The sequence below is a fragment of the Echeneis naucrates genome, chromosome 15 (genome assembly GCF_900963305.1).
Source record: "Echeneis naucrates chromosome 15, fEcheNa1.1, whole genome shotgun sequence".
Lineage (NCBI taxonomy): Eukaryota > Metazoa > Chordata > Actinopteri > Carangiformes > Echeneidae > Echeneis > Echeneis naucrates.
The window spans coordinates 17,885,741-17,905,489 of NC_042525.1; the positions used below are offsets into that span (position 1 = coordinate 17,885,741).

General features: G+C 39.1%; 1 protein-coding gene across 1 annotated transcript in view; it reads right to left on the reverse strand.

Annotated features, from left to right (window-relative positions):
• nrg3a (neuregulin 3a) overlaps positions 1-19,749 on the reverse strand; it is a 357,673-nt gene that overhangs the window by 38,333 nt on the left and 299,591 nt on the right. The window lies entirely within an intron of this gene.

Here is a 19,749-nt window from a genome sequence, read left to right on the forward strand (position 1 = left end):
AATCATGTGACGCAACACAAGAGAGTCTGGGTTTCTCTCTCTTGCTCTCTGTTACACAATAACAATAAATTTGCTAAATATTGCAGGTGCATGTACATATCCTTGGAAATCACAGCAACAGCTTGTTTTTGTGCAGTGAAGTAAATAAAACTGCAACAGCCAGCTATTTTTTCTTATTATTGTCATTATTAGAACTAGGAATGCTTGTATTGCGCTTTGACAAAACCACTTTAATGAAATCTGACCCAATCCCAACAATGCTACTCTCTATGTGGCAAAGACACAAAACAACATAAATTAAATATATTTGTCTCACCCTACTGACAAAGCTGCAGTAAGAGCTGCCTTGGGGTGTGAAATCTGGAGATAATATATTTAAATCTACCCTCATGCTTTCACAAATGTTATTTCTGAACGTTTTGCAAAAAATAAAAAAGTCCAAATGTTTTGTGAATAATACCAAAGTCAAACAACTTGTGAAACAAAAAAAAAAAAAAAAAAAAAAAATTAAATAAAATAAAACAAAAAATAAAATAAGATATCAGCAATAAACTCAGGAGGGGTTTAATTACTTTTTTCAAAGAGTGCACTCTGCAGTCTGACACAAGTTTCAAGCAGATCACAGGAAAATCCCCAAACAATTTGCTGAATTTCAGGTCTCATTGTTGAATCTAAATGCAATCTTTTCACCTTCTCTCTCGTATTATCATATGTTCTTTCTCTCTTTTATCCCTCTTTTTCCCATATTTGTTTTTGCCCTCAGCAGTTGCTACAGCAACAATGTATCAGTATCTTCTGACCTAAGACAAACAAATCTCTCAGTTGTGCTATCTGCTCTCCATCTTTAAATCAGAGCAGCCCAGACAAAAGGTAACCAAAACAGAGAGGGTGATTTCCTCATGACTTACTTTCTCACTCATAATGAACACTGCAGGAAAAACCAAGAATAGAACCATTTCATGTTACTTTCATTATCATAATGCAGCGTGATCGAAATTACAGAGCAAGGAAGAGGGACAGAAAAAAATAAAAAGCTTTGAACCAACTTTTCCATTTTAAAGGTGATTCAACGGGCCGTGTTTAATGTGAGACAGAGAATTAGAAGCAGCTCTGCTGCTCTACAAAGCATTTTAGTATTTTTTAGTTGATTGATTTGATTCTGTGCCCCATGAACGGTAAAGCTTAGTTTCGTCGCCATCATTTCCAGCAGCAAGAAGCAGCTGTTTTGTGTGAAACCACAGACAACGGTCAGCCCAGCAGGTAGAAAATGTTCCAACAAGTAAATGATGAACGTGGAACATTAACAGCTAAAGCCAGAGTTATTTTTTGAAAGGAAACGCCAAAGAGAGATTCTTATCATTGTGGTGGACAGAAATAAGGCTTCAAATGATACACAGTGTATATTTATGTAAATCAGATAAACACCTATTTCATATAATTTTTGGCATAGTAGTTTTCTACGTTTTCCTATTGCTATGTAGCTACAGTCAAAATTAATAGCTGTTCACAAACTTAATTTAACCGGTCGTGTTTGTGCTTTCGGCCTCTGGGGCTGCTGTTAGGAGGGATGAAGCAACACCTTTGGCCATTTTCTGTGATCAGGTAACAGTGTGCTGCAACATAAAGTAACACAAGTCCATAAATTAAAGTAAAAACATAAGGAACTTCTATGGACACCAAAGCAGGACTGTATGGAGGGAAAAATATTAATACTTATATTGCACAGTAACGTTCACTACATTTGACAGCGTTTGGTGGAATGTACAGATAATGGCAAATATGATATAATACAATAATAATAATATAAGGTACAGATGTAACTTGGAATAAATGGTTGTTTGTTGCTTTGTTAATTTTCTGTCTCTGTTCTCTTTTCCCCCTTTACTTGGTCTGCTGATTTTGCTCATTCTTTAGTATGATGTCTCATTTTATCATTGCATTAAGAAATATAACTGCAGCCCAAGAAAATATCAGCTTCACAGTTCCAGAGCTAACCACACAATTCTTCTCACCCTTTTCACCATCAAACTCATCCAAATTGTCACCCACAGGATTGATGCACGTCTCACCAAACATGGAGCTCACACTTCACATTCACAAAAATACAGAGAAAAAACCACTAAATCAAATTTAATTATGCCTCATACCAGCAGCCATATTAGAATAATCTCAGAATAAGTGTCGTTTATTTTAAGACAGTTGCAAAAAATCCGAATATTTCAAAAACATTTTCTTTCATACAGAAAAATGAAAGGTTTAAGATAGTGATTGCTTAAAGTTTTAATTTCACTTCACCCCTTCATTACAATCTCAACCACCCACATCTTCCCATTACGACCATTCATTCACCACAAGTCAGGTGGGTGCACAGTCCATTAGCCATCAGCAAATAGCACATACAATCGTTCACTAAAATCCACTCTTTTGTGTTTAGTTGATGAAAGTGCAGTCTTTGTCTCCATTTGACTGTAGCTGTACCCCCTCTCATTATTTCCTGCTCACTGCACTGCATTAAAGCAAAGTGACACAAAATGAGACAGAGCGGTCTGGCTTCTTACAGAGTTTTACTTTTGTTTGTTGAAATAATTTTTGCTGTCAAATTAATTGATGGAATCCTTTGGTACTGGAAAAGGACACATTTTACATTAGTGAGGTTTTTTTTCCCCTAGAGGTTTAATGGCCCTAATGTGTATTCAATAATAGAACTTTTTATTAAAAGCCAAAGGATAAATTATGCAAAAGAAAAAGAACCAAATGTAGATGCCAGATACAGGTTCTTCCTCCAAAGTTTTAACATTTGGATTGAGCTGCATTGTTCAACGTGGGGAAGGATAAAGTAATAATTATCCAGTGCCAATTTCTGAGTCACTGTGGGAATGCTTACAAGAAGCTGTCAATCATCATCAGGTTACACCACTAAAAGTCTTCTCTTCCGGCCCCAAGAAAAGAGCTAAACACACACACACACACACACACACACAGAATATACTACAGAGGACTCCCTAGTTACATTTGACAGTCTCTAACAACTTGTACCTTCTTTGTAGTAAGTATCATCAATTTGGGTTGTTCACCGTGTTCCTGGAGTTATTTAGTTTATTTACATTTTTTACATACCCATTTTCCCCTCAGCATACCTTTGTTACTTCTACTTTACTTGATACTCTTCCATGTTTTCCCAGAATAGCTTTTAAAAAAACAAAAACACACACACACACACACACACACAAAAACAGTCCCTAGAAGAAGTGCGAGCTTGTTGCATTCAGTAGTAGGTGGAAAGAGTCTTGGTTATAGCAGCAGAAGAGGAAAAGTGAGGAAGTTTTCTGAAGCTTTACAAAGAACATGACTGGGGTGTGTTATTACATAACATAATATGGATACTGGTAGACTGAAGCGCTTGTAGCTCTGAAAGACTTTGATTCACTTGCCTCACTTTTGCGAGTCACTGCAAAAAAAATTGGTGATTCAGACACCAACATCTATTATTGGTTCATTTTCCAGCCAAAAATTATTCCCAACCAATCCCCCGGACTGAACAAACATTGGTTGTTTTTTTCTTTTTTTGACCTTTTTAATCCTTGACCTGCACGAGTATCTCCTGAAATCCATCCTCTGATGGCAGTTGCACATTGGTTGTCATGGTTACAAGAATAAATGAAGACTTTTTCAAATGAGGTGTATCCACTTTTGTCACCCAAGTTACATATTGCTCATATTTTAAGGAAAAGATGGCAATTTGGGTTAAAATAAGTACTTGCTCAGACTTGACAGTAGGTTTGTTACCGTGGTAACGTAGAAACAAGAAATTGCTGCTTTGACATGGTAATCAAAAAATGCTCTTCTGTGCCATATTCCAGTTTTTTATTAAATAAATTACATTGCTGCACTTTTCCCCCATCATCATCAGTCAACATTATCACTATGACCACTAGATGTCACCTAGCAACAAGACCTAGCAATGACTCTCGCAACCTATGATTGACACGTTAAAAATTAAATTTTTACCTGCTATTGAACTCTCCTTTCACCACATCCATTATTATGTAGGTTTTCAGCAACATCAGATCAAAACTTCAGAGACAAAACTAATCAAAAAGTTTTTGCCACTTTATCAACAGCATTCAAATTTATTAAATATATTTATTATTATTATTGTTATTGTTATTATTATTATTATTATTATTATTATTATTATTATTATTATTGTTATTATTTATATAATAATTAATTAATTATTAAATTTTATCTCATTACTCATCATGTGAATTGCACCTCCATAATTAGTCTGTAATTCATCAGTAAAGTGTGAAAGCAGAACTTAAGCTAATAAAATTTGCTCAACAAAATCATCTTTTGTTTTCAATAGGTTTCACGGTGAGGTGTCATGGCACAAAACATGCCCTACAGTATAGTGACCTGCACATTTAGGGACATTTGCAGCACCATGCATTCATTCAGCCATTACATAATGATTTGAGTCTTTAAACAGTATCAATAGTCATGATTCAGTGACAACTGCAGAAATTTAAAGAAGAAATCTAGTCAGTTGGTCTTTAGTTACAGCAGTGCATGGTCAGTGACTCACTGACGCCTCTGGGCCTTTTGGAAACGAGGAGGATGGCAAGAGACAGAGAGCAGGGTGCCTGGCCAACAGGCTTTGCAAGGATGAATGAAGAAGAGAGGAGGAGGCAGAGAAGACGGAACTGAGAAAGAGAGGGAAATAGGGGCAGGGCATATCAAAATAGAGTTTGGATAGTTCTGGTAAGTAATAAGGAGAGTCTTAGTAAGCTGTGTTTAAAGGGCACAGTGACAAAGAGATAAAAGAAAGGGGAGTAGAGAGCAGGATGAGAAGTAGATAGAGACAGACAGAGGGCAACCCATGATTCAGCAGGGCAGGACACATGTCATGTACTTAAGTCAAATACAGTTCAAGACTGTCATTCCCTCTCTCTCAATCTGTCTGTTTCATTACCCAGAAGAAAGCCCGAAATACCAGATAAATCACCAATCCACCTTCTCACAACTTGGACAGCTAATTCATCTTTCACGACAGCTCATACAGAAGGTCTAAAAATACATTTTTTTATTCTCTATAAATTCACATTTGAAAGTTTTATTTGATCTTCAGGGTCCCTAAACTTAGAAATTTAGGATGTATCCCGAAGAGAGCCGAACTGACCACGACTTCTAAATCTTAAACTGACAAATTTCTTTGATTGACATTGGTAAGTAGTATTGCAGTCAGTGTGCCAATGAAAAAGGCACAGACAGAGTGGATACATTGGTAACTTTAGATTAGTACAGCGATAACATAACTACCACCTCCAGAAAGAAAACTAAGTATGTCTGAGTAAATAATAAAATAAAACTAAGGGGCAGTTCAGTCTGATTAAATGAGTTTTGAGAAAGATGGGACCCTCTTTGATATTAACATGTAAATTATTATTATTATTCTTTTTTTTTTGCCAGCTGCGCTATATATATTTCTTAGCAAAATTCTCCTTGGACTCTTGGCTGACTTCTCAATACAAATTTTTATGTGAGCCTACTTGTACTTCTCTTTTTTCACTTTTTTGTCAAAGACACTAAACAGTACCTCTTTTTTCCCCTTCTACTATGTTCATCTGGCCAGTCACTAAATATTATTTCTTCTCTCCTCTTCCTCCTATGCTCTATCACCTTATCATGGCCTCTTTGTTCTTACTTTCAACACTGAACTTTGTCAGAGATGTTTAGTTGGTCCAATCTTTTATTCTGACAGTCAAACGACTCCTTTCATGGGTCAACAAATCCTTGAAGATGGCACATGAAAGAGGAGCAACCAAAGGTAATCTGGGGCTAGCTGGAGTTATTTTTATATCACCAGCTATAAAAGACCAGCGTTCCTCTTGGTGCAGTGCAGTTTAATGTGGCCATGCAATGGGAGCAGTGATCCTTGATCAGTTCTCTTATTGTTGGAGGTTTAATGACTAAAGGCCCTGGACTTGAGCCACATATGGTTGGAGCGAAAGTATCCTGAAGTACCCAGATGATAAGCCACCCAGGGGTGGAAATATATACAGTTGAGGATGTGACTCTTATAAAAAATAAATAAGTAAAATAAGACATTCTATAAGACTGAAAAACAATGGGAGGATATATGATTGCATTTAAGAAAGTGGAGGAAAAAGCTCTCAAGTAATACAGGCCATGACCAATACAGATGGATGATCAGCTACTTTTATCTCTCTACTTTTTAAAATTTTATTTATTTACTTCTGCCAAGGAGATTACTTTCATCAGGACTGCACAAAAAAAGGACCTGATTTGCACTGAACTTCAGGGATGAGCGCAACTGTGAAGACTAAGCATTTATCCAAATTTGCTTAAGGTCTTTATCATAAAATATGAAAGTATGGATTGATCGTACATAAAAGCTGTCAAACCAAGATACTGTAGATACAGATACACTAGTATTTTCCACAAATAAACAGCAAGTCAATTAGAAACTTAAAACCACAAGTGACAGCTAGATTGTATGAGTATAGAAAATATACTGCATAACGGAATGCAAATTAACTATTATTTACATTTATATTTTATATACCTTTACACATTTAATACACTCTTGTTCATAAATATTTGGCCTTAATGATTCTAAGAGGTCTCTAACACAAGTCTTGTCGGGTCAATAGATATTTCTGTGTTGTATAATCTGAAGAGCATTAAGTAATCATTCATGCTGTTGTTGAATCATTACATTTAGAGATAAAATACAAATCAATATGGTGTGAGAAGCAAGAAAATATAATTTGTTCATGTAATGGAAAGACCGAAAGAGAGCAAAAGACTATCTGAACCATTGGGTGTCTCTCCACTCTGTAGAGAGATAGTGATGTACCTCCTATCACTGGCTTTGTCCTTGCCATGACACTATCTCCAGAGGTGAACGTTTGAAGCTTGAGAAAAGAAGTATTAAAAAGTCATTTGGACAGAGCTATTTAAAGTCATTTTTCTCAACTACCTCATCCAACTGATCCACAGAAGTGTGCTGGCCATTAACACATTTTCCGCCTGCATTCATGGCAAGTTGTCATAATAATTTAACTCACTGGGGCTGCTATTGGAGGGACTAGATTAGATGAGACAGTTGGTTAAATCGCGAAAGTTTTGTAGTTGTTCTTTTACACACACACACACACACACACACAAATACAAAGTTACATTCTAACTATGCATTATTAAAATATGTGTGAGTAGTGCTAACTTTAACTAGATTATATTATTAAAGTACTATATTGAATTTGTTGTGTTTATGACATTTATTGCAGCACTAAATGTCAGCTCATCTTCTGTAAGTGCTTCGACCTAAGATATGGTGATGTTGCACTCCTGTCCGGCGAACATCAAGCATGTTTCTTGTTTCGGTGTCATTTCCAGCTGACTCAGACAGAGCTGCTCGTCCTGGTGATGCGGCATCACATTGTTTTGTGTATGACCCTACGAGACAACATATTCATTTTTTTTTACTTCACTGAACTGTAACATCACAATTTTTTCTGGTGATGAAAAGGGGATACATTAAATCGAAAATTAAATATGCCCTAAAAGGATCTGCGGATTTGGCTTTGTGTGTCTCCTTTTATAGAGCTGGGAGCCGGCTGCCTGTGGTGCTGCTGAGTTAGCCTTGTTCAGGGCCAAACACCTCACTCCCAGACTCCCAAAACAAACTTTGGTTTGACACATGCTAAAGGGCAGTGTTTCATTGCTTGATAATAAACAAATGGACAAGAACAAAGTTCAAATAAAACACTAAAATAGGCTTTAAGGAGCTTATTGAGGGGGAAAAAGCAACGTACCACTGTGAGACAAGCTAGGAGGATCGCCTTGCCCTTTGCCAACCTCGCCCAGTTGACTGGAGGATGGGTACAAGCAGCTAGCATACCGGCCCTCCACTGCTCCGGGATAATCTGCATCCCACTGCCATATTCTTCACTAAGCGCCAGCTGACAAGACCTATACTTCAGTGTAAATTGGGCCTTCCAGATCCATTAAAGGCTGTTTGTGGGCACAGCCAAAATTATTGTTCAGATGCTCAATGAAAAACAGAAGAATAGAGAGGAGGAAAAAAGGTATCTTGGAGGAATATTAATGACAAAGTTATTGTTTCTAATATTCAACCTAAAACATTTGTGGAAGTACTTTTTGAAAGGGGAGCCACAAAGAGGTGCTCGCTAGGTTGAATTACTGCAATCAATATGAATTTCTCTTCCTTTCACTCCCTCTCTTTTCTGATTGCTTCCGACCCGTCCATGCAATTGACGAGCGGAAGGTAAATTGGTCTCAGTAATCAGTATCCATTAAGCTCCACTGCAATGGTCGATTTTACATTACCACAGACTGTACACATAGAGGGAAAAATATAATTTCACAATGCAGCTAAATGTGTTTTTAAAAGAGATGAGTGCATAGTGGATCGGATCGTGTCGTTGGAGTCAGAGGGAAATATAATGGAAAGAATTAGCATCACTGAATCTGCTAATGTTGGGCATAAAAAGCACAATACACGTGTCCAACTTTGATCAACATACAGGTTGGCATTCTGCGTTCAGTTCAGTGTGATACAGAAATGCAATTAATTTGATATATATTCCATCTCAAGAGTTACATTCACATATGTCACCTTTAAAGTGGATATACCTCTGTCATGTGTGCTGAGCCGCTGGATATATGGATATGGAGTGTATAATTTATCATTCATTCATCATCTACCGTTATCCACGTATCTGTTTCCGGGTCACGCGGGGTGCTGGAGCCAATCGCAGCTCATGTCTGATAAGGGCAGGGTCACCCTGGACAGCCGCCAGTCCATCACAGGGCCAACACGCAGAGACAGACAGAGACCAACAACCACTCACACTCACACTCAGACCTATGGACAATTTAGAGTCGCCAGTTAATCCAAACATGCCTATTACCCAGAGGAAATCCAATCAGCAGGAGAACATGCAAACTCCACACAGAAAGACCCCAGGCACAGGAACCAAACCCATAACCTTGTTGTGAGGCAACAGCGCTAACCACAATGCCGCCATGCTGCCCTTTACTATATATATGAGATGCAAACATTTATATAATATATACATATATATCTGTTACAACCCAGTGATATTTGAATATGGGTTGTAACATGACAGAGAAACACTCCACATGTGGGTACAGGGCAGCCATGATAATGCTATTCAGTGATACATTAGTGATACTGAAGCTAGTCACACGGAGTGTGCTCTGATGCCCTGTGTTAGAGCAGCAAGCTGGGTGGAGGCTGAGCATTGGTCAACACACACAACGAGCCAGGAGCAGCCCAGCTGGCCGATGAAACGCACCTGCAGCTAATTAACCACTGCCAGTGTGTGTGTGTGTGTGTGTGTGTAGTTTCAGTAGCAGCTGACAGGTGGGGAAGTATCAGTAACAAACTGCTAACGCCCTGCTGTGCACCTGGAGGCTGGAAAGACTTGGTATAAATGACGATGCCACTTTCATCCTCCGAAAGAGGAACCTTTAATTAACGTGTGGACAGGTGAACTGTTCCAGAACAGACCAGCACTGATTACAGCAGCATCTCAGTAAGTTTCTGCAGCCCAGTAATTGTTAGCAGAGAGATAACACACTTCTCTTTGTGTGTAGAGGTAGGGAGCTTTTGAAAGGGGAGGTGAAATGGATAGGCACATGTTGGGAATATGAAACCTCCATTGGCAACTGTGTGTCCTACATAACCTTGTCTGCCTGCGAGGAAGTCAGTTTGTCATGCAGCAAGCAACACCATCAGACAGTGAGTGAAACTCTTTGAGTTTTGATGAGAATCTACTGCAACCACGCACCATTATACCATATTTAAAACAAAAAATATTGATCATTGGAAAGTATGTTCACTAAGTTTAAATCATGCCTGGACAGAATCTGAAGCAATGCAATCCTTACTGAGGTTATTAATTAAAGTTATGTGTTGAAAATCTCATGCTTGCAAGGTTGGGATTGTGAGATATGACTCATCTGGCAATTATCATTTTTGGTATTCTGTTATGTAGACTTTGTAATTTTGTGTTAGAAGCAACTTATATCATTAAGTCTCCCAATGAACATGAAAAAAAAATTCTTTAATTATTTCACGTCAGTTTCTATTCTTGTGTGAGTGGTTGTTTGTCTCTGTTTGTCTTTGTGTGTTGGCGCTGCAATGGACCTGTCCAAAGTGTGGATGAAGATGAGTGAGTGAGTTTCTATTCTTAAGAGCAAATTCATTATCTACAACTATTGTTGCTATATTATAAATTGATAAATTATCCTAATGTAACCAATCAGCATCTCTGGATCTGACAACCTTTTTTTGTGTACATAAAAGTAGAGGGCTCTGCATCTGCATTTAGATTGCAGTTGCACTCTGAGTGTAATTACAGCATGATTATTTCACTAATTGTAATCCAGTATGGCATTGCATGTACAAGCGCCAACAAACACACAACCTCTAGAGAGAGAAACAGTGAAAACTTGAACTTGGTGAGATGGATCCTTTTCGTGTGGTTTTAAAGAGACCTGCTGTCAATGAGAAACTTCTTGATGTTTTAATGGGTAGTCTACACGTCTCCTTCACCTGGAAGCACACCAATTACACCAAAATGAGTTGGTGTCTCTGCAGTGAGACCTTCATACAAAGCAAGCAATATTAATTCTATTCTTCTAAAACATAAAATTCAAAATCTTGATCAAGGATTCAAAAGCTGTATTAACTTGGCGATTGAGTGGCAGTGAAGAGAGAGAGAGAGAAACTAAACTGCTTTGGCTTTGATATCTTGTCGCCATCAAGCACACAGGCTTGACAGTTTCTTATCCTACTAGGTTGGATTTTCCTTGTCACAATTAGTCAGTGTAAGGAGGAGTGGAAGCACTTCAGAGTGTTAAGCCAGTGCTTTTTGTCTTTTAGATGGTGTGAATTTTACAAGATGTCTCCAGAGATATCCCCTTTTTTTTTTTTCTTTTTTTCTTTTTTTTTGCCTCTCGCTCACTGTGTGGAAATGTCAGGAGATGCAAACATACAGAAACACAAAAAAATGTACAGCACAAGAAGAACAGACACGCACATCCTTATGCATACACAAACACACGCATGCACACAAACCTACAGTGAAACAACCATACACAACTGTGAGAAAACTCAGCTAAGGACATTCTGGAGGAGAGCTCTGTAGCTAATGCTACATCTTAAAGATGAAGGCTGATGATTTTCAAATAATTTAAAAAGTCACCAGCAAAGGACCACCACCCACTTGTAAGTGTGGCTGAGCTGTCTGAGTAAGAAGCCAAATATTATTTTGATGTGCGCTTCGCTGAGGTGCCGTGGACCTTTTGGAACAGCTGTGAGCATTGTACCCAAACCAGGTGACTTGCTTTGCCTTGTGACTCAGTAGTTATCCGCCTGATGATGGCGTGAAGCTTAAAGCAATTGCACATTTTATTCTTCCCTTATGTCTTATGGATTGCAACATGCAATACAACGTGAAATACAAGGTTGTATTCTCAGGGGAATTGGACTTACGTGATTACTGCGGAAGTTATCATCTGTGGTGGACACAAACCTGCTGAGCATGAAATCAAATCTCATAAATATATTGTGAATAAAATTCTTCGGATTTGAATCTCTAAATCTCTCTCTGTGGCTCTATGCGTTGTGTTATGATGCATGTACTGGGGATGAGATTGTGCTGATTCTCTCTCTGCCTTACAGCGCAGTAAAACTAGACTGTCAGCTCCTGGGCTTTTGATTCAGAAGGGTTGAATGTGATTTTTTTTTTTTTTTTTTTCAATGTGACCAGGACAATGATTGCGGAAGGGTAACGTGTATGATGATTGTACAAAAGATCCTCCCTCTGCATGTATTTTTCATAGTTTTTTGTCTGCTGTAAATTCCTACACTGCTCAGGTTCTTAAATGCACCATATGCGCTCAGCTCGGTCCAGAGAAAAAAACATCGTCTGAACACCGTAACAACAGTGTGTGCGTCCACAGAGCGGTGATTGAGAAGTTTATTCTTGTGTTACACTTTGTGAATGTTCATGTTCTGTCATCTATATAAGTCTGCTTTGGAGGCTTTACAGTAGTTTTTGCCATCGGGTTGTTTTATGTGATGCGCAATCAGCCGCTAAAGAGCAACGTGGAGCTAGCTGCTAACAAGCAATAGCCTGAGAGGTTTAAGTGGCTATATTGTTTATTTCTGTTGTTTATACATCACAAACTGGATGTTAACGGATTAATGACAGTTTATATCCATCTTATGTTTCATCCAAGCCTGCAGATTAATGCTTATTCTGGTTTCATTGATAAATGCTGTCTGTAAATTCATAACTAATATTGAGCTGTATTTTCAGTTATCCTGATAGATATCTACCTCAGTATATTTTATGTCTAATTTGCACTTTATTTCTAATCTATCTGTATTACTGTGCTTGTAGAGCAGAAACACACATACTAACTAAACTTTATTGAAGGACTCTGCTTCTTCTTCATGCACCCTGAACATTCAAACCGTGTCCTGACCCGACACTCTGAAGCGATTGCTACCACCTAAGATCCAGTACAGTCAGTCTGTCATTACAACGATAGTTGTAAAGAAAAAGATTGTGGCGGTGCAGAAAAGTGGGAGAACACTGCAAGAAGAATACATTTCTTGAGTTTTCAGTGCAAGTTCCTGATTTGTCTTCATAATGGATAGTGCCAACCAGCAAACTCCCACTTTCAACAACACAAGATTTCTCATTAACAATAACAGTTTGAAATCGGCTTCTTTTGAATATAAAAGATTGGGCATACTGTATGTAAGAGTAACGTTAAAAAAAGCCTTTGTTGCTCATCGACAGATTCAGGGGAAATCTAAAGCAATGTTTGATCGCAAACACATCCCATCAAACAACTTCGGTGACAAACAGAGGGTTGAGCCTTGTCAGCATTTTGAGAACAGATACACATCACTGAATCAAGTGGAACCCCCACCCCCCACCTTTCAGCCTCCTACTGCTCTGGCTGAAAGTTAGTTTTACTCTTGAGAGTTCAAGACCCGGCATTTTGCTACACCAGTCCTTTTTACCACAGTTTGACAACCTCTTCTCCTTTTGTAAGCTGTTTTTTGCTTGGCATCTGTGCCAAAATGTCTTTTGCTCACTTTCTTCTCCTTGAATCTGTATCTCTCATGCTACACTTGAGACCAAAAGTGCTCAGGGTGTTGCTCATCTGAAATTTTAGTCTTTGGTTTACAGTTGCTTAGGAGAGAAAAATCAACCTCTTGCTTAATTTTTTCTTAATGTTAAACTGGGAGTGACTTGGTTATGCTGATCAATTAATCATCAGTGTTAATTACCCCTTTCTTACATATTGGCAGCTTTCCATCAATGAATCCTCCTTTTCACCTCATGTATATTTAAGGGTATTAAAATCATCCCATTCACGCTGCCTGACATGTTTTGTATCAACCTCTTCCTGCTGTATATCCAAGACAAAAAATGTTTGCTGTGAATAAAATATTCAAACTGGAGGCTAGTCTGCTACCTGCAAATGGGAACCTTCTTAGTTAGTTTTACATTCTGTACATATTTTCGAATTTCAAATAAAGCATAAGCATAAGAGGTGTTTTTGGAAACAGAAAACTTAAATAAATGTGTTGTCTTTGGCCTGACAGCATCTATTTGTTTGGATTTCTTCTATCAAGGAAATTAGCAACCAATTAAATGATAATTATTAGCAAGTACATCTTGTTTTGTTTAACAACAAACCTCTCTCTCTCTCTGTGCCTCAACTTTATCTCTCTGCCATTCTGTCAGTGTAGCCATTGGAGTCACAACACTGCCTTTGTCTTTTGAGAAACTGACAGTGTGATAGCCTGACTCAGAAGATGCATCTACTTTTATCCAGTCTCTTGCCTCCTTGCTCATGCACTTCCTTCCCCTCTGTTGAAACAGCAGCGTGCCAGAGGTCCTTGGCAGCGCTCAACTGCCCTGCTGGACCCCACTGGTCTATCAGAGGCTCATGCCACTTGGTGTTGGGAGATGAATTGGACAGAGAACTGTAGACTAGGGAGAACTAGGGAGATGCTTGGACGAAATGCGTGCTGAGGGAAAAAGGGAATGGAGGAGGTTACCAAGAGACGGATGGGGACAACAGGGGGGCTGTCTGGAGGGAAATTTGGAAGAGGGAGCCAGGATGTCAACACTGAGGCAAACCCGAGCACAAGACAAAAAGGTAACCCAGGAAATTGGGATTTGATGAACTATGAGCAAAGGAGAAAAGTCATGCAATGGCAAGATTATCTGTGGGGTAAGGGAAGAAGAGGGAAGCCACAATCCACCACTCTTCTTCTCCAACTTTGCACTTACCAACTTTTTGAAGCAGGAAGTAGTTGAATAAAATAGGGAAAAAGAAAAAAGGCGGTGTTACTGAAAAAAGAAATCCATAGGTTATACGACATTGTGTTTTGTGGTAGAAAACAGTGAATGGGTACTTGTCAGAAATAAAGGAGGTATCTTAGAGCGGGATTGAAGCCGGCGGATTGAAGACAAATGACCTGAAAGTAGGCCAATCAATTTTTACTATTAGAAAATGAATGGAGGATAGAGATTTGACAAGGTACAGAAAGTCGCAAAGAATAGATGATTGATTTCAGAAAATAAATGTGAGCTGAAGCTGATAGAAATTGAAAGGTGTTAGAAAGTCAGTTGGAATGCCAAACAGTAAAAACACATTACCCTCTCTTTTTTTCTGCTAGTCTCCTATTCCTCAGTAATAGATTGGTAACTCGCAAACAATCTATATGGAAATTCACCTTAAATAGTCCTGTCAATTACGAGACTAATAATCAGTTGGTAAACCTTGTGTTGTCCTGCGGGTCACATGTTTAGCTGCAGAAAAAAACAAAAGAAACATATAACACTCTCTTTTTCCACTTGATTTTTTTTTTTTTACTTTTCCTAAAGGGACCTCAACATTAAAAAAAAAAGTGAAACTCTGGTGTTGTTTACATTTCCATATGGGCTGTAAGGTCTTAAGGTCTTAAGACTGTCTTATGGGTCATTTTTGACCCGTGTCTTACAAAAGCATTTACATGACAGAAAAAAGTTCAAAGGCCACATACTGAAACTCTCTGTAATGCACACACACACAACAAAGAAACTGTATTCCTATTGATGTACGACTTGAACTTGACATTTCACGGTCCAGCAGGTCCTGAACCAGATTTTTTCAGAGGTTCAGGATGAGCTAGAACACTATGATGTGGAAGAAGAAGTGTCTGAAGAAGATGATGAGGAGAAATACAACACAGACCATGAAGCCTCTTCAGATGAAGAAAAAATGACCCAAGCTGATAAAGCGACATTTTTATCCAAGAACGGTAAAATAACATGGTCCTCATCAAACATGGATGGCACCCCAGGAAGGGCTGCAGCACAAAACTTAATTAGGATGACCCCAGGGCCAACAAGATATTCAACTGCCCATGCCAAGGACATTTCCTCCACTTTCCTCCTCTTCATCACACCAGATCATACTGGAAATGACAAATTTGGAGGGTTCCTGTAAATATGGAGACAACTGGAAAAATATGGATCAGACTGACCTGCGTGGCTACATAGGGCTTTTGATCTTAGCAGGTGTCTATAGGTCTCGTGATGAGGCTGCATATAGTCTCTGGGATGCAGAGAGTGGAATTTTTTGTGCCACAATGCCGCTGAAAGTCTTCCACACTTTTCAAGAATGCTAAGATTTGACAACCGTGAGTCAAGACCAGACCAGCAAGGCGTGTGACGGACAAACTGGCAGCCATCAAAGACATCTGGGACAAGTGGGTTGAGCGTCTGCCATTACAACCCTGGACCTGAAGTCACAATAGATGAGCAGTTGGTTCCATTCAAAGGTACATTTTTATTTTCGTAATGTTACTTACGTGAAATTTATATTTTTCCTTTGTTGATTCATATGATTTTTTTTCCGTGACACACTCACTACTGATTGTAATCTTTGTCTTTTTTTTATCAGGTAACTGTCTTTTCTGGCAGTATATGCCACGCAAGTCAGCAAAATATGGCATCAAAATATGGGTGGCCTGTGATGCAAAATCCAGCTTTGCATTGAATATGCAAGTCTACACCGGGAAGCTGCCCAGTGGAGCACCAGAGAAGAAACAGGGGATGCGTGCTGTACCTGATTTGACGGTTGGACCGAGGGGGCACAGCGTCACATGTGACAACTTTTTCACCTCCTATGAACTCGGCCAGCAGATCCTGAAAAGGAAAATGACCATGGTTGGCACTGTTTGGAAAAACAAGCTGAACTCCCCCCTGCAGTCCTCGCAACAAGAGGGAGAGTGGTCTTCTCAACAAAGTTTGCCTTCACCCCCACCAACACTCTTGTTTCTTGCCTCCCAAAGAACAAGAACGCGGCTCTGCTGAGTACACTGCACAAGGCAGCTGAAATCACTGATCGTGACGACAGGAAGCCAGCCATCATCCTGGACTACAGCCACACTAAAGGGGGCGTGGAAAACCTTGACAAGTTTATTGGAACATACAGCTGCAGAAGGATGACTGCACGCTGGGCCCTGGTCCACAACATCCTTGATGTCTCAAGCATGCCTTTGTGATATGTCAGACGATTGGTTGATGGCTGAGAGGAAGGACAGGAGGATGATCTTCCTGGAGCATTTGGGAAAGGCTCTTGTCACCCCATGCATTGCAAGAAGGGAGTGCCTCCCCTGGACAGAAGCCTCTGCAGCAATTGTGAGAGCTGCTCAGGTAGCTGAATCTTGTCCTGAGCCACCTGAGGCAGCAGCTGGGTCAGGCAAGAGAAAAAGATGCAATTTCTGCCCCTGGAAGAAGGACTGCAAGACTGTATAAAATAAAACTATTATGATAGTTGGATTGTGGTTAAAAAAAAAAAAAATACCGAATGTTAAGACCGCACAAGGGTTAAAGAATACCTTTACCAGGTTGGTAAAAGGTAAGGTATTTTTGGTTTGCTGGTCGCTGGAGTCGCTGTGTGTGGATATAGCTCTGGATTATGACACTTTTGGAAACATTACGGATAATGTAAGTACACAGCTTAAACATATTAAACATACTAGTTGTTTTTGTAAGTTTATGTAGTCAACATTTGATGTGCCGTTCTTTCCTTGTTAGCTAACTGTTGCTGAAGCTGTGTTAGCTTCACTGAACACCCGAAAGATAACACAGACGCCACAGTCGTCCGAGGTGGTTGCAACCGAACACATTTGGCAGGAGGAGAGAGGACAGAAAGCGATACGGCGGTCCATTGTTGCTCTACGGTTTATGAATTGGGTAAGTGCCCGTAAATTAGCTAACAAGACTGCCATTGTTTTAAATAGGGCTATCTTAAGGTTCATTTTTTGAAACAAACAACTAGAAATCTGGTGAAATTGCTTAATGCATGGGACAAAGCTATGACATTTTAACGTCAACTGTGTAGGTCACTTGATTATTGGCTTTCATAAAGTAAATTTACTTAATGTTAGCTAATCTGAAGGGAACATAGACAGAGTTAACATTACAACCCCCAATATACTTAAAGTTTGCAGTATCAAAATATAGATTTATTGTAACTTAGGGTTTAATTTTCAGGGACAGGGACATTTCCCTCTTACTTTTTGAAATCCCCTTTATGTCCCTTCCACTTTACGATTCATTTATTTTTTAATCACAAGCCATCAACACCATGTAGGAGCAGGATTTTTGTTTTTAAATCACAGGATTGAACAGGGCTGTCACTACACATACCTGCATTAATCACCATTACCAGTGAATATTTTTTTTCCAGCATTTGTGAGATTTTTCTTTAACTTTTCTTGTAAATTTGTGAGTTTTTTCCTCAATGTTTCATTTGATCTCAATAATTTAATTTTTATCATAGATTGGCAAGTTTTCCACATATGTTTGTGGGGAGTTTTTTTCTTTTTAACCACACTTACACCCTTGATTACAATGCTTTGGAAGTGCAAATACTGTTCTTTTAGCTGTGAAAAAAGAGCACAACTATTTAAACATTAAAGACTAAAACATGGGAGTTATGCAAGAACAGAACCATTTCCTTGTTTACATCAGGGGTGCCTATGTACATTTAAATCACTAAATGCATTAAATGTGCACTTATCCCGCATTCACACCAAAACTCAAGCTCAGCCACCAGGTGTAGATGTACCAGCTAGGTTTTGCTGTCTGTCATGTGGGTTTGCTGAATCTTGTTCTAAGAATGACTTCTTTACTCACCTGCATTCTGCACATCTAAAAGTAAACCATAAAGTCAGGTGCCCTTACAAAGACTGTAACTTTGAAAGTGGTATTTACTCCACTTTCAAAGCAAACAAGAGTAAAGTACACAAGGAACAGAACGGGAAGAGGTTTAAGGCAGAAATCATTGGTGATGATCACATTGTAAGCCATGACAGTAGGGCTTCACAAGAGCAAATGTCAGATGCAGGTGATATGGAGGACTTAGAAGAAGTGAGTGAGGTGACCAGTGAGAGTGATCTTCATGATTTACAGAAACAGCTTGAGCACAACTTAGAATCTCTTTTGCTAAAAATGCGGACTTTGCGACTGTGCTGTGCAAGACGTGATACAGCAACTTTGTCAGATCAATAAGTTGTCACAGCCACTTCTTCAAACCAAAGTAAAGGCTGTACTAAAGAAATATTATGCAGATGTGGATGAAACAGTTGTGAAAGAAGTTATCAGTGCTGTATCAGAAAGTAGCATGATGACATATTGTGCCGAAGATGGATCCTTAGGAACTGCCAAAAAGAGAGCAGCCTATGTACACAAAGAGTTCCCATTTGGTAAATCCCATAGAATGTGTTGTAAAACAAGGCAGAAAACCTCTTGCATATGTTCCCATTATTCCCATGTTACAGAAGCAAAGTTTTAGACAAAGATAGAAAGAAAGAAAAGAAAAAGTCCACATCCCAAAAGATACAGGATACAGATCATACACAGATGGGCAGTACTTTACTGAAAATTCACTTCTTGCAAGGGACGAGTTCACAATTGCTCTTGGCCTGTACATTGATGACTTTGATTGATAACATCAAAGCTGAAACACAAAATGTGTGCAGTATACTCGGTTATTGCCAACATACCTTCAAAATACAGGTCAACCCTCAACTCGATCCAGCTTACCCTATTGTGTAATACCGCCACAGTCAAAGAGTGTGGTTATGCAAAGGTTCTGCAACCTCTCATATATGACCTTAAGTATTTGGAGCAAAATGGTGTTTACCTTGAGCAACTCAGTGCAAGTGTGAAAGGTACAGTTTTGTTTGTTGTGGCTGATAATCTTGGTGTCCACTCCCTTGCAGGGTTCCTGGAGAGCTTCACCAAGTTCTGCAGATTCTGTTAAGCCAGCAGTAGTGACGCTCAACAACAGGAGGTATGTTCTGGTTTCTTTCAACTCAGAGACAAAGAGTCCCATGATAAGCAGGTGCAGGAGGTGAGCAAGGACCCAAGATTAAGTAGGACCTATGGTGTGAAAGGTGCATGTCCTTTAACTGAGAATCTCAAGCACTTTCATGTGGTCAGTGGGTACCCTCCTGACATCTTACATGATATGCTGGAAGGCATTGTTCCAGCTGAGTTGTCCCTTTGTCTTAAAAATGTGATAGGCAAGAGGTATTTCACACTAGATGTCCTTAATCAGACCATCAGGCATTTTAGTTACACA